Raw genomic sequence first — 15,532 nt, 5'->3', positions numbered from 1 at the left:
AAATCGCTGTACTGCCTCTCTGCTGAACAACCGTTCAGGGGGGCCGGTATGTTTGGGAACGAGACACCCTGTATGCGCGAACAAGTCACCCTTTATCTTTGTTTACATTATCATTTGTCTGCAGCTTCAGCGGAGCTTATCAGCGGAATCAATGTAAGCATCGCACCGCTGTAATTGTCCGCGAGCTTGCCCAGTACTTTTCCAAACTTCTAACTCCCTTCTAACTGTAACTTGTTTACGTCTTATGCTAGTTTAATCGTATGGCGTGAGTACAGCCAAAGCTTAAGTCAGTCACATTTTTGATCTGCAAGAAAACGTACGCATCGGTGTCGAACTAATTAATATTAAGTGTCTGAAATTAACCAATAAATCAAACTAAACAGTAACACTGGCGGGTTTATTTATGAACAACAATTAATATTTCCACGTCTCAAAAAAAAAAAAATTTTAAATGACAAAATACAACAATTCTTAATTCATAAACGTAAAAATTTTTATTTTTGATTTTCTAGAAGAAGAAAATAATATAATAATAATGAGAGAAACTCATAAATAGAAAATCTCACTTTTTCCTTCAAAAAACGTTTCATTGAATATAAACTAAAAAATGGGATGGTTTAGCGATTCTAGTGAGGCAAAAGACAATACTGCCAACGTAGTTAATAACGTAAAAATTATAGATCACACAGACGATATAAATGCGTTGTGGATCTTATTGCTGATCATTACAATAGTGCTAATTCTACAATTTCTGCTTACAATTTATGTTAAGCATAACAAAATCATCAAAAAACGTTATATGAATAGGGCAAATCGTTAAGACCAAATTTAAAAAAAAACAAGAGAAAACGCTATAGTCGAGTTCTCCGACTATCTGATACCCGTTACTCAGCTAGTGGAAGTGTGAAGAAGAGTCTTCATCACTGACAGTTTTTGACGGTTTGTGAGTGTTAGAGTGGGCGTGGCAAAAAGTTTTTTAGCAAATCGATAAAAATTTACAAAACTAATACAAAAATGAAAAAATATCAAAACATTTTTCAAAAGTGTGGGCGTGGCAGTTTTGGCCGGTTTGTGGGCGTTAGGGTGGGCGTGGCAACAAGTTTTTCTGCAGATCGATAGGAAATTGCCATACTAATAAGAAAATGAAAAAATATCTAAACATTTTTTAAAAGTGTAGGCGTGGCAGTTTTGAGCGGTTTGTGGGCGTTAGAGTGGGCGTGGAAACATGAATCGACAAACTTGCGCTGCGTCTATATCTCTGGAGTCTGTATGCTTTCTCTCAACTTTCTAGCTTCTATAGTTCCTGAGATCTCGACGTTCATACGGACGGACAGACAGACGGACAGACGGACGGACAGACGGACATGGCCAGATCGACTCGGCTATTGATCCTGATCAAGAATATATATACTCTATATGGTCGGAAGCGCTTCCTTCTGCCTGTTACATACTTTTCAACGAATCTAGTATACCCTTTTACTCTACGAGTAACGGGTATAAATAGAGTAGAAGAAAGCTTCATAAAAACTTTTTTTACGACAAGAATGGAATGGAGCGAAATACCGATACAAATAGACGAATTTCGCTACAGGTTTGATAAGTCTTATAAATGTATCAATAGATTTGCAGTAATAAAATCCGAAACTTTGAAAAATCATATAGAGATAGTTGTAGGAGAATATAATAATATAGTTACATTAGTAAATAAATATGCAAATAGACTCACATCTGAACATAATAACAATTGTTTTAGGGTTATAAAATCCGTAAACACAAGATTAAATAATATCAGAAAAAGAAGGCATATTCTGATAGATGCACCAGTCTAAGTCAATTGGTTGAATTCAACCCAGACCAGTTCAAAAAACTAGACGAATCTGTACAATCAGGCGGCGCTGAGTCCGATAGTGACATTGAAACACTAGAAGAAAGCGACCGAATTGAATTTTAATCCGAAACAATAACAATTTCTGAAATGGCACAGACAGTGACAGACTTTATCAGGCTAGCCACATCTCTGATACCAGAGTTTGATGGTAAACCAGAAAATCTACAAAGTTTTTTGGATGCTCTAGGTCTACTAGACAGCTTAAAGAGCACACATGAAACGACTGCGATAAGCCTATATAAGTAATGAGCAGACAATTGCTGCAATCATTACACAACTGTCAAGTGCAGTAAAAGGAGAATCGGTAGAACTGATATCTGCCAACCTTCTCAATCTACAACAGAGAAATGAAACGGCTAACCAATACACCCAAGAGGTGGAGAAACTGACAAAGGCCCTTGAAGGTGCCTATATCAGTGAAGGTCTCAGCCAGTCTTTAGCGAATAAATACAGCACTACAACAGCTGTAAAAGCAATGACACAGAATTGCTCCATTGATAAAGTAAAACTTATCAACTTAATGATGCCATCTCCAAATTTGTAAACAGTTGCACAAAGATAACAGGTCAGAGTAACACTGGACTCTATTATCGACGAGGTGCAAATAATAATAATAGAGGAGGCCGAGGTTATAATCGTGGAAGAAATAACTACCACAACAATTACAACCGAGGCAGCAATAACAACAACAATAATAACTTTAATAACCGTGGAGGTAGAAGAGGTCAAAACCAAGGGAGAGGCCGCGGAAACTACTACCAGGGTAATAATAATAATAGCAATGTGAGAATGACGCAAAATACGTCGGAAAACTCACAGAACCCTTTAGGAAACAGCCAATAAATGTTAAAGTTCATTCCATCAATTATAGTCTTAATATATTCGTAACTTTCCATATTCATTCAACTGAAAATAAACTAACATTTCTCATTGATACTGGTGCAGATATCTCACTTCTGAAGGTAAATTCTGATAACTTCCAAATTCAAACAGAAAAAATAATAAACATCGAAGGCATAGGCCAAGGTGTGTTAAAGTCTCGAGGAACAACCTCAATAGAACTCCAATCAACGAAATATACTATTCCACATGAATTTCACTTGGTATACCCATATTTTGCAATACCATGTGATGGAATAATAGGTATTGATTTTATAAAGAAATTCAATTGTCAACTAGATTTCAAACCAAGTGAAGACGGGTGTATAATTAGACCCCAAAATTTAAATTATCCAATATATGTTCCGATAACATATAGCGCTGGCAACAATACAGTTCTTCTGCCAGCCAGATCACAAGTTATTCGGAAAATAGACATTAATGCTGTAAATTATTACATATTTGTTCCTAATCAGGAAATACACAATGGGATTTATGTTGCAAATACAATAGCAGCATCCAAACATTTATACATTCGACTTCTAAATACAACTAATTTCGACAAATTGGTCAAAGTAAACAAAATCCAATATGAAAATGTAAAAGATTATGTTATTCATAACACCAATCCAGAAAATAGAAGCGAACAAGTACTTTCAAAACTAAAGAAAAAATTTCCAGACCGATTCAAAAATCAATTAACTGAATTATGCACACAGTATAGTGATGTTTTCGGACTGGAAACCGAACCAATATCAACAAACAACTTTTATAAACAAGCATTAGGACTTAAAGATGATGAACCCATTTATATAAAAAACAAGAGAGAACGCTATAGTCGAGTTCCCCGACTATCTGATACCCGTTACTCAGCTATTCGAAGTGCGAAGGAGTCTTCAGCACTGACAGTTTTTGGCGGCTTGTGGGCGTTAGAGTGGGCGTGGCAAAAAGTTTTTTGGCAAATCGATAGAAATTTAGAAGACTAATACAAAAATGAAAAAATATCAAAACATTTTTGAAAAGTGTGGGCGTAGCAGCTTTGGGCGGTTTGTGGGCTTTAGAGTGGGCGTGGCAAAAAGTTGTTTGGCATATCGTTAGAAATTTATAAGACTAATACAAAAATGAAAAAATATCAAAACATTTTTGAAAAGTGTGGGCGTGGCAGTTTTGCGCGGTTTGTGGGCGTTAGAGTGGGCGTGGCAACATGAATCGACAAACTTGCGCTGCGTCTATGTCTCAGGAGTCAGTATGCTTTATCTCAACTTTCTACCTTTTCTAGTTCCTGAGATCTCGACGTTCATACGGACAGACAGACGGACAGACGGACGGACAGACGGACGGACAGACGGACATGGCCAGATCGACTCGGCTATTGATCCTGATCAAGAATATATATACTTTATATGGTCGGAAACGCTTCCTTCTGCCTGTTACATACTTTTCAACGAATCTAGTATACCCTTTTACTCTACGAGTAACGGGTATAACTACAGAAGCCCGCATAGCCATATTGAAGAAATTCAAAAACAAGTAGGGAAATTAATTAGCGACAAAATCGTCGAACCGTCTGTATCCGAGTATAACAGCCCACTCCTGTTAGTTCCGAAAATATCATTACCAAATTCACAAGAGAAGAAATGGCGATTAGTAATTGACTATCGTCAAATAAATAAAAAACTACTTTCTGACAAATTTCAATTCCCTAGAATTGATGGCATTTTAGATTACCTAGGTCGAGCTAAATACTTTTCATGCCTTGACTTGATGTCAGGTTTCCACCAAATAGAACTTGAGGAAAACTCAAGGGAATATAACATCTTTTTCAACAAGCAATGGCTCATATCGCTTCACGCGATTACCATTTGGTCTTAAAATAGCACCAAATTCATTTCAGAGGATGATGACTATATCATTCTCGGGTTTAGAAACCTCTCAGGCATTCCTTTATATGGATTACTTAATGGTGATAGGATGTTCCGAAAAACACATGATTAAAAACTTAACTGACGTTTTTAATGTATGTAGGAAATATAACCTAAAGTTGCATCCAGATAAATGTTCATTTTTCATGCACGAAGTGGCATTCCTAAGTCACAAATGCACAGACAAAGGAGTATTGCCAGATGACAAGAAATATGACGTCTTCAAAAATGATCCTGTCCCTCATGATGCGGACAGCGCAAGACGATTTGTAGCATTCTGCAACTATTATCGTCGATTTATAAGGAACTTCACCGACTATTCACGGCACATAACTAGATTATGTAAAAATAATGCCCCTTTTGAATGGTCAAGCGGATGCCAGAACGCATTCGAATACCTTAAAGAAAATCTTCTGCACACCACATTATTACAATATGCTGATTTTCGCAAAGAATTTTGCATTATAACGGATGCTTGTTTACGCTTGCGGAGCAGTTCTAACTCAGAACCGTAACGGGATTCAGCTCCCAATAGCTTCTGCATCACGTTCATTTACAAAAGGAGAAAGCAATAAGATTACAACGGAACAAGAACTAGCGGCAATTCATTGGGCCATTTAGACCATATATTTATGGCAAACATTTCACCATTAAAACGGACCACAGACCTTTAACGTACCTATTTTCTATGACTAATTCCAGTTCTAAATTAACTCGCATGCGGTTAGAGCTTAAAGAATACGACTTCACTGTAGAATACCTAAAGGGGAAAGATAATTTTGTAGCAGGCGCACTCTCGCGTATAAATATAACAGAACTCAAAGACATGCAACATAAAGTCCTTAAAGTCACTACCAGGCAACAAAGTAAAAAAGATAAATACTGTACAGTAACAAATAAGGAACCGCAAATACTGTCGCAAAAGCTATATTCGAAAATTTTATACAAATGTACGGTCCAATGAAGACGTCCATTTCGGACATGGGTACCGAGTATAAAAATAAAGTAATTTTAGATATGTGCAAATACATGAAGATAGAACCCTGTCGTCTGGATATGCAAGTCAATCGATTGGAGAGGTGAATTCAGCTGCAAGCCCTGGTTCAAGGCTTTTGGAAAAGGTGGCATATGGAATACCTGACATCTCTTCATGAGCGGACAAAGTGGCATCTGGAAACCGAGAATCTGAAGATCGACTCACTGGTAGTACTCAAGGAGCCCAATCTACCGCCCTCTAAATGGATTCTTGGCCGCATCACCGCAGTGCACGCAGGAATCGACGACAAGGTCCGAGTCGTTACAGTGAAGACTGCTCACGGATTATACAAACGCCCAATTGCCAAAATCGCTGTACTGCCTCTCTGCTGAACAACTGTTCAGGGGGGGCCGGTATGTTTGGGAACGAGACACCCTGTATGCGCGAACAAGTCACCCTTTATCTTTGTTAACATTATCATTTGTCTGCAGCTTCAGCGGAGCTTATCAGCGGAATCAATGTAAGCATCGCACCGCTGTAATTGTCCGCGAGCTTGCCCAGTACTTTTCCAAACTTCTAACTCCCTTCTAACTGTAACTTGTTTACGTCTTATGCTAGTTTAATCGTATGGCGTGAGTACCGACAAAGCTTAAGTCAGTCACATTTTTGATCTGCAAGAAAACGTACGCATCGGTGTCGAACTAATTAATATTAAGTGTCTGAAATTAACCAATAAATCAAACTAAACAGTAACACTGGCGGGTTTATTTATGAACAACAACTAATATTTCCACGTCTCAAAAAAAAAAAAAATTTTTAAATGACAAAATACAACAATTCTTAATTCATAAACGTAAAAATTTTTATTTTTGATTTTCTAGAAGAAGAAAATAATATAATAATAATGAGAGAAACTCATAAATAGAAAATCTCACTTTTTCCTTCAAAAAACGTTTCATTGAATATAAACTAAAAAATGGGATGGTTTAGCGATTCTAGTGAGGCAAAAGACAATACTGCCAACGTAGTTAATAACGTAAAAATTATAGATCACACAGACGATATAAATGCGTTGTGGATCTTATTGCTGATCATTACAATAGTGCTAATTCTACAATTTCTGCTTACAATTTATGTTAAGCATAACAAAATCATCAAAAAACGTTATATGAATAGGGCAAATCGTTAGGACCAAATTTAAAAAAAAACAAGAGAGAACGCTATAGTCGAGTTCCCCGACTATCTGATACCCGTTACTTAGCTAGTGGAAGTGTGAAGTTTGTGACAGTTTTTGACGGTTTGTGAGTGTTAGAGTGGGCGTGGCAAAAAGTTTTTTAGCAAATCGATAAAAATTTACAAAACTAATACAAAAATGAAAAAATATCAAAACATTTTTCAAAAGTGTGGGCGTGGCAGTTTTGGCCGGTTTGTGGGCGTTAGGGTGGGCGTGGCAACAAGTTTTTCTGCAGATCGATAGGAAATTGCCATACTAATAAGAAAATGAAAAAATATCTAAACATTTTTTAAAAGTGTAGGCGTGGCAGTTTTGAGCGGTTTGTGGGCGTTAGAGTGGGCGTGGAAACATGAATCGACAAACTTGCGCTGCGTCTATATCTCTGGAGTCTGTATGCTTTCTCTCAACTTTCTAGCTTCTATAGTTCCTGAGATCTCGACGTTCATACGGACGGACAGACAGACGGACAGACGGACGGACAGACGGACATGGCCAGATCGACTCGGCTATTGATCCTGATCAAGAATATATATACTCTATATGGTCGGAAGCGCTTCCTTCTGCCTGTTACATACTTTTCAACGAATCTAGTATACCCTTTTACTCTACGAGTAACGGGTATAAATAGAGTAGAAGAAAGCTTCATAAAAACTTTTTTTACGACAAGAATGGAATGGAGCGAAATACCGATACAAATAGACGAATTTCGCTACAGGTTTGATAAGTCTTATAAATGTATCAATAGATTTGCAGTAATAAAATCCGAAACTTTGAAAAATCATATAGAGATAGTTGTAGGAGAATATAATAATATAGTTACATTAGTAAATAAATATGCAAATAGACTCACATCTGAACATAATAACAATTGTTTGAGGGTTATAAAGAAAAAGAAGGCATTTTCTGATAGATGCACCAGTCTAAGTCAATTGGTTGAATTCAACCCAGACCAGTTCAAAAAACTAGACGAATCTGTACAATCAGGCGGCGCTGAGTCCGATAGTGACATTGAAACACTAGAAGAAAGCGACCGAATTGAATTTTAATCCGAAACAATAACAATTTCTGAAATGGCACAGACAGTGACAGACTTTATCAGGCTAGCCACATCTCTGATACCAGAGTTTGATGGTAAACCAGAAAATCTACAAAGTTTTTTGGATGCTCTAGGTCTACTAGACAGCTTAAAGAGCACACATGAAACGACTGCGATAAGCCTAATAAAAACTAAACTTAAAGGCCATGCAAGAAACCTTATAAGTAATGAGCAGACAATTGCTGCAATCATTAGAACTGATATCTGCCAAGCTTCTCAATCTACAACAGAGAAATGAAACGGCTAACCAATACACCCAAGAGGTGGAGAAACTGACAAAGGCCCTTGAAGGTGCCTATATCAGTGAAGGTCTCAGCCAGTCTTTAGCGAATAAATACATGTAGCGAACTACGAGTATATCTTCCCCGAGCAGATGGTACATTGTAGTTGGGCGATCAAGCACGCGCTGGTTCCGGCTACCAATTCTCGGTAGAGTAAAGGGGGGGAATATTTGACATCGCGACTACATGCTCGTCTCGTATCACTCCACTATGGGGCGAACGACCACTTTTTGATGAATTAATTAATAACTCGAGAACGAAGCAACATATTTAAGTTCTGTTTTTTTATTTATGTTCATGATAAAAATAGTAATATAATTGAGGAAAAATGGGCGTGGTTTTGCCTTCAAACAAAAAAAAACAACACAAATTTTTTTTCAGTGTACAGAAAAAAATTTTTTGATCTAAAAAATTTAAAATATAATCTTTAAATAAACCAATAAAGTAACAATTGGGGGTTGCCTATCTTGTTTTTAAAAAATATTGAAGTTTTTCTTCTTGCTTCACAGTTTTTTTCTTTAAAATAGCATAAATATGTTTGTAAAACTAATGTTTCCCAAAAAACCTAAAATTTACGGAACTAGAATTTTATTGTAATAAATATATTTATGTTTCACACCTATCGTCCATCGCCATCCACGAATTAAAGCTTTAAAACAACTAAAAAGGGCGTTATTTTTTGCATTACTCGTCGTCTTTTCTTTCTATTTCTCGAACAATTTGCTGTTTTTCACTTTGAGGTTAGTCCCTTAAAAGTTAAATTTTGGAGAAAGTGTGCAAAAGTGTGCATTTATACTTATAGCATATACTAAGAATTGATAACTCTACAACATATAACAGGTTTTAGAGCCGGAGAGAGCCGGACTCACTTTGTAGCTCTATTTAAAAATTAGAATACACTACAAAAGTTGTGTTTTATTAGGGTTAGAACTTACAGAAGATTATTGGGACACCACAATTAATTTCAACATTTGACGATCACAAACACATATTACAAACCACAAGGATTGGATTTCATGTTATAAGTAACAATTTTGATATTTGTTTATGCACTTTTTGTCCCTTTAAAGTTGAAAGATTTTTCAGCGGTTAACAAAAATTCGGTTATCGGTGTGGCAGCGCAAACGAAACAGCTGACTAAACAGCTGTTCACTGAACAGTGGCGCCCTCTTTTAAAATTTCAAGTACGCAACATGATAGATTGATGTTTTTTGAATACATTTCAATTTACAACAAATTTTTTTAACGACTTTTAAAAAATGGGTTTATTCCACCAAAAGTGGTCGTTCGCCCCATAGTGCACTCTTATTTATTTCGCGTGCTTTGGAATTGATCTCCACCAAAAAAACTAAAGGACTATCGGACGACAGGACTAAGGACAAACAAGGACATAGCACACTCGTACGACAGCAGCTGTTAAGCTGTCGACGCCCACCCTACCTTGACCACCACTAACCATTTGACTTAACCGGTGATCCCTACAAGTATGCTATACTTTACACGACATACACCTTCCGTCGACGCATGGCACCCCTAGAGAGATTTACTCTGATTTAAACATTATAAAATTTAATTTTTAATATAGAACAAACTTAAAAACTGACAATGTTTTAACTGAAACAAGTTTATACAACATATACTAAATGACTGCCCTAACTTACAAATTTTAAACATCTAGATTTAACTTTTAAAAGACTTTTTTGAATGTGGCGTTCGTGTAGACATTATCTCGCCAGAGATATATATGTAAAATGTAAAATTTTTGTTTGCTTAACAAAAAAGGAATATTTATGCTGGGCATTAAGAATAGGGGAAGTAGGTTATATAGGGATGTGCATTTTAATTTTTAAATTTTTTTTGTTTTTATTCTTTTAGGATTTTAGCAAAAAAAGCGGGGATTGGGGCAAGGGTAAAATTTAAAAATGAGCAATTTTCATTTCCATTTTAAAATTTCTTTTTTTTTGAATGTATTATTGGTAAACAGTGAACTTGGAAAACAAGTAGCGCCGCAGTAGCTAATTATTTGGTTTTTCTTCCGGCAGCTGCTTTCTCATTTAAATAAAACCTTTATAGTACTCACTCTGCATTTCCCACGATGAAGCGCTTCAAGTGGTTGCCTGTGGAAGAGAAAACAGCTTACACCGCCTTTTAATTCTAAGAGAGTTATTTCTTTTTGATCTGCTCTTTTGAGCCGCTCTCCTACTGCGGTACTCTTTCTTCTCTTTTTACTTCCTTCTTGTGCTCACGCCACTTTAGGCGGGCTTTCGCTCATGTGGGAAGAGGAAGGAATATGGGATAAAGGGAGAAGGAAAGAAAAGGAAGGAATTTCCCTAAATGAATTCTATTCTCTTACAACATAACTTAAATTAATTTCCTAACATAAGGTGAATTTTTTTTTTTCCTATCGGAATATCTTATGCTGATCTGCTTGACTGTTTGCCGATCTGCTTAACAAGCAGTCGGTCAGGTGTGAAGCGGTGTAAGGTAAAAATGGGTATATATGTAGATAATGTTAATATAGTGAATTCAATTAAATCATGTTTCTGCGCTTAACGGTGGCGTCTGATGCAATCCAGAATTAGACCTCCTGGTCGGCAATTTGTGCTTCCTTCACTGGTCGCACTGGCAATGGTTATTTTCTTGAAATTAAATATTTTCCTAGGTGCCACCTGTAATTTTATGCCCTTAAGAAAAAAATTCTGAGCCACAACACACGCACAAAACTTACCCTCTAGGGGTTGGCACTAAAGTTAATCAAAATATAGATTTCCCGATTCACTGGGTTTTGGTTGAATTGGTTGAATTATCGAATCGTTGAATTTCTCTTTTCTTTTTTGTATTTTTGAGAGATCACTTTTATTTTCGGACAGCACGGACGCACTTTCTCGCTCGCTGGTTCAAACTCAATTAATGCCCAGTGGCTACCGCTTCGGGTCGGGACCCCGAGTCTGAACTCCAAAAATTGCAGTTGGAGAAATGCTCTTCCTGACAGCCTAGTTAACATTTTTCCCGACCTAATTAAGTGCCTACTTTTAGGCCGAGATCACGACAAGCTACCTTACATACAGCACTACAACAGCTGTAAAAGCAATGACACAGAATTGCTCCATTGATAAGGTAAAACTTATCAACTTAATGATGCCATCTCCAAATTTGTAAACAGTTGCACAAAGATAACAGGTTAGAGTAACACTGGACTCTATTATCGACGAGGTGCAAATAATAATAATAGAGGAGGCCGAGGTTATAATCGTGGAAGAAATAACTACCACAACAATTACAACCGAGGCAGCAATAACAACAACAATAATAACTTTAATAACCGTGGAGGTAGAAGAGGTCAAAACCAAGGGAGAGGCCGCGGAAACTACTACCAGGGTAATAATAATAATAGCAATGTGAGAATGACGCAAAATACGTCGGAAAACTCACAGAACCCTTTAGGAAACAGCCAATAAATGTTAAAGTTCATTCCATCAATTATAGTCTTAATATATTCGTAACTTTCCATAATCATTCAACTGAAAATAAACTAACATTTCTCATTGATACTGGTGCAGATATCTCACTTCTGAAGGTAAATTCTGATAACTTCCAAATTCAAACAGAAACAAGAGAGAACGCTATAGTCGAGTTCCCCGACTATCTGATACCCATTACTCAGCTAGTGGAAGTGCGAAGGAGAGTCTTCAGCACTGCCAGTTTTTGGCGGTTTGTGGGCGTTAGAGTGGGCGTGGCAAAACGTTTTCTAGCAAATCGATAGAAATTTAGAAGACTAATACAAAAATGAAAAAATATCAAAACATTTTTTAAAAGTGTGGGCGTGGCAGTTTTGGGCGGTTTGTGGGCGTTAGAGTGGGCGTGGCAACATGAATCGACAAACTTGCGCTGCGTCTATGTCTCTGGAGTCTGTATGCTTAGTCTCAACTTTCTACCTTTTGTAGTTCCTGAGATCTCGACGTTCATACGGACAGACAGACGGACAGACAGACGGACAGACGGACGGACAGACGGACATGGCCAGATCGACTCGGCTATTGATCCTGATCAAGAATATATATACTTTATATGGTCGGAAACGCTTCCTTCTGCCTGTTACATACTTTTCAACGAATCTAGTATACCCTTTTACTCTACGAGTAACGGGTATAAAAATAATAAACATCGAAGGCATAGGCCAAGGTGTGTTAAAGTCTCGAGGAACAACCTCAATAGAACTCCAATCAACGAAATATACTATTCCACATGAATTTCACTTGGTATACCCAAATTTTGCAATACCATGTGATGGAATAATAGGTATTGATTTTATAAAGAAATTCAATTGTCAACTAGATTTCAAACCAAGTGAAGACGGGTGTATAATTAGACCCCAAAATTTAAATTATCCAATATATGTTCCGATAACATATAGCGCTGGCAACAATACAGTTCTTCTGCCAGCCAGATCACAAGTTATTCGGAAAATAGACATTAATGCTGTAAATGATTACATATTTGTTCCTAATCAGGAAATACACAATGGGATTTATGTTGCAAATACAATAGCAGCATCCAAACATTTATACATTCGACTTCTAAATACAACTAATTTCGACAAATTGGTCAAAGTAAACAAAATCCAATATGAAAATGTAAATGATTATGTTATTCATAACACCAATCCAGAAAATAGAAGCGAACAAGTACTTTCAAAACTAAAGTAAAAATTTCCAGACCGATTCAAAAATCAATTAACTGAATTATGCACACAGTATAGTGATGTTTTCGGACTGGAAACCGAACCAATATCAACAAACAACTTTTATAAACAAACATTAGGACTTAAAGATGATGAACCCATTTATATAAAAAACTACAGAAGCCCGCATAGCCATATTGAAGAAATTCAAAAACAAGTAGGGAAATTAATTAGCGACAAAATCGTCGAACCGTCTGTATCCGAGTATAACAGCCCACTCCTGTTAGTTCCGAAAATATCATTACCAAATTCACAAGAGAAGAAATGGCGATTAGTAATTGACTATCGTCAAATAAATAAAAAACTACTTTCTGACAAATTTCAATTCCCTAGAATTGATGGCATTTTAGATTACCTAGGTCGAGCTAAATACTTTTCATGCCTTGACTTGATGTCAGGTTTCCACCAAATAGAACTTGAGGAAAACTCAAGGGAATATAACATCTTTTTCAACAAGCAATGGCTCATATCGCTTCACGCGATTACCATTTGGTCTTAAAATAGCACCAAATTCATTTCAGAGGATGATGACTATATCATTCTCGGGTTTAGAAACCTCTCAGGCATTCCTTTATATGGATTACTTAATGGTTTTAGGATGTTCCAAAAAACACATGATTAAAAACTTAACTGACGTTTTTAATGTATGTAGGAAATATAACCTAAAGTTGCATCCAGATAAATGTTCATTTTTCATGCACGAAGTGGCATTCCTAAGTCACAAATGCACAGACAAAGGAGTACTGCCAGATGACAAGAAATATGACGTCTTCAAAAATGATCCTGTCCCTCATGATGCGGACAGCGCAAGACGATTTGTAGCATTCTGCAATTATTATCGTCGATTTATAAGGAACTTCACCGACTATTCACGGCACATAACTAGATTATGTAAAAATAATGCCCCTTTTGAATGGTCAAGCGGATGCCAGAACGCATTCGAATACCTTAAAGAAAATCTTCTGCACACCACATTATTACAATATCCTGATTTTCGCAAAGAATTTTGCATTATAACGGATGCTTGTTTACGCTTGCGGAGCAGTTCTAACTCAGAACCGTAACGGGATTCAGCTCCCAATAGCTTCTGCATCACGTTCATTTACAAAAGGAGAAAGCAATAAGATTACAACGGAACAAGAACTAGCGGCAATTCATTGGGCCATTTAGACCATATATTTATGGCAAACATTTCACCATTAAAACGGACCACAGACCTTTAACGTACCTATTTTCTATGACTAATTCCAGTTCTAAATTAACTCGCATGCGGTTAGAGCTTAAAGAATACGACTTCACTGTAGAATACCTAAAGGGGAAAGATAATTTTGTAGCAGGCGCACTCTCGCGTATAAATATAACAGAACTCAAAGACATGCAACATAAAGTCCTTAAAGTCACTACCAGGCAACAAAGTAAAAAAGATAAAAACTGTACAGTAACAAATAAGGAACCGCAAATACTGTCGCAAAAGCTATATTCGAAAATTTTATACAAATGTACGGTCCAATGAAGACGTCCATTTCGGACATGGGTACCGAGTATAAAAATAAAGTAATTTTAGATATGTGCAAATACATGAAGATAGAAAACCTAACATCTACCGCATATCATCACCAAACTTTAGGGACAATAGAACGAAGTCATAGAACATTCAATGAATACATTCGTTCATACATCTCTGCAGATAAAACTGATTGGGACGTTTGGATACAATATTTTACATATTGTTTCAACACAACACCATAAGTCATGCATGATTACTGTCCATATCAACTAGTCTTTGGAAGATTACCAAGGCAGTTCGCAAATTTTAATAAAACAGATAGAATAGAACCACTGTATAATGTAGAAGATTATTCTAAGGAAATAAAATTTAGATTACAAATAGCATATACAAGAGCTAGACTTATGTTAGAAAAAGCGAAATCTTATAGAAAACAACTTTATGATATGAAAACTTTAGATTTTCAATTAAAAATAGGAGATAAAGTTATACTAAGGAACGAAACGGGTCATAAGTTAGATCCAGTATATTTAGGTCCTTATACTGTAGAAACCATAGAAGACAGAGATAACATAGTAATTAGAGATACAAAGAAAAAGAAACAAAAAGTACATAAGGATAGACTAAAAATATATAATCAATGAAACGTTTCATTTCACTTAAGAAAAGGTCTGATCAACCACAAAAATAAAACACAAAAAAAAAAGCAAAACAAAAAAAAAATTCTTTTTCCCTCTAAGAAAGTTAAACATAAAACAAAAAAGTAACGTATTTCAACATAATTTTTTTTATTATTCTGTCATTACACAAAAATGCTTTGAGACAAAACATTGCAAATAATTAATAAGAAAAATCAATATCATTTAAAAAACATTTAATTAATTTTTAAAAATATTAATTTTGAGAACTAAATGACTACATGTATTACGTCATTTCTTTAAAAAGGGAGGTGTAGCATATCTACCCTATAAATATACTAAATTAATGTGTACAACATATCTTCAAAAC

The sequence above is a fragment of the Drosophila teissieri genome, chromosome 2L (genome assembly GCF_016746235.2).
Source record: "Drosophila teissieri strain GT53w chromosome 2L, Prin_Dtei_1.1, whole genome shotgun sequence".
Classification (NCBI taxonomy): domain Eukaryota; kingdom Metazoa; phylum Arthropoda; class Insecta; order Diptera; family Drosophilidae; genus Drosophila; species Drosophila teissieri.
The sequence above is the reverse complement of the archived record's forward strand: the minus strand, read 5'-3'. Positions refer to the sequence as shown.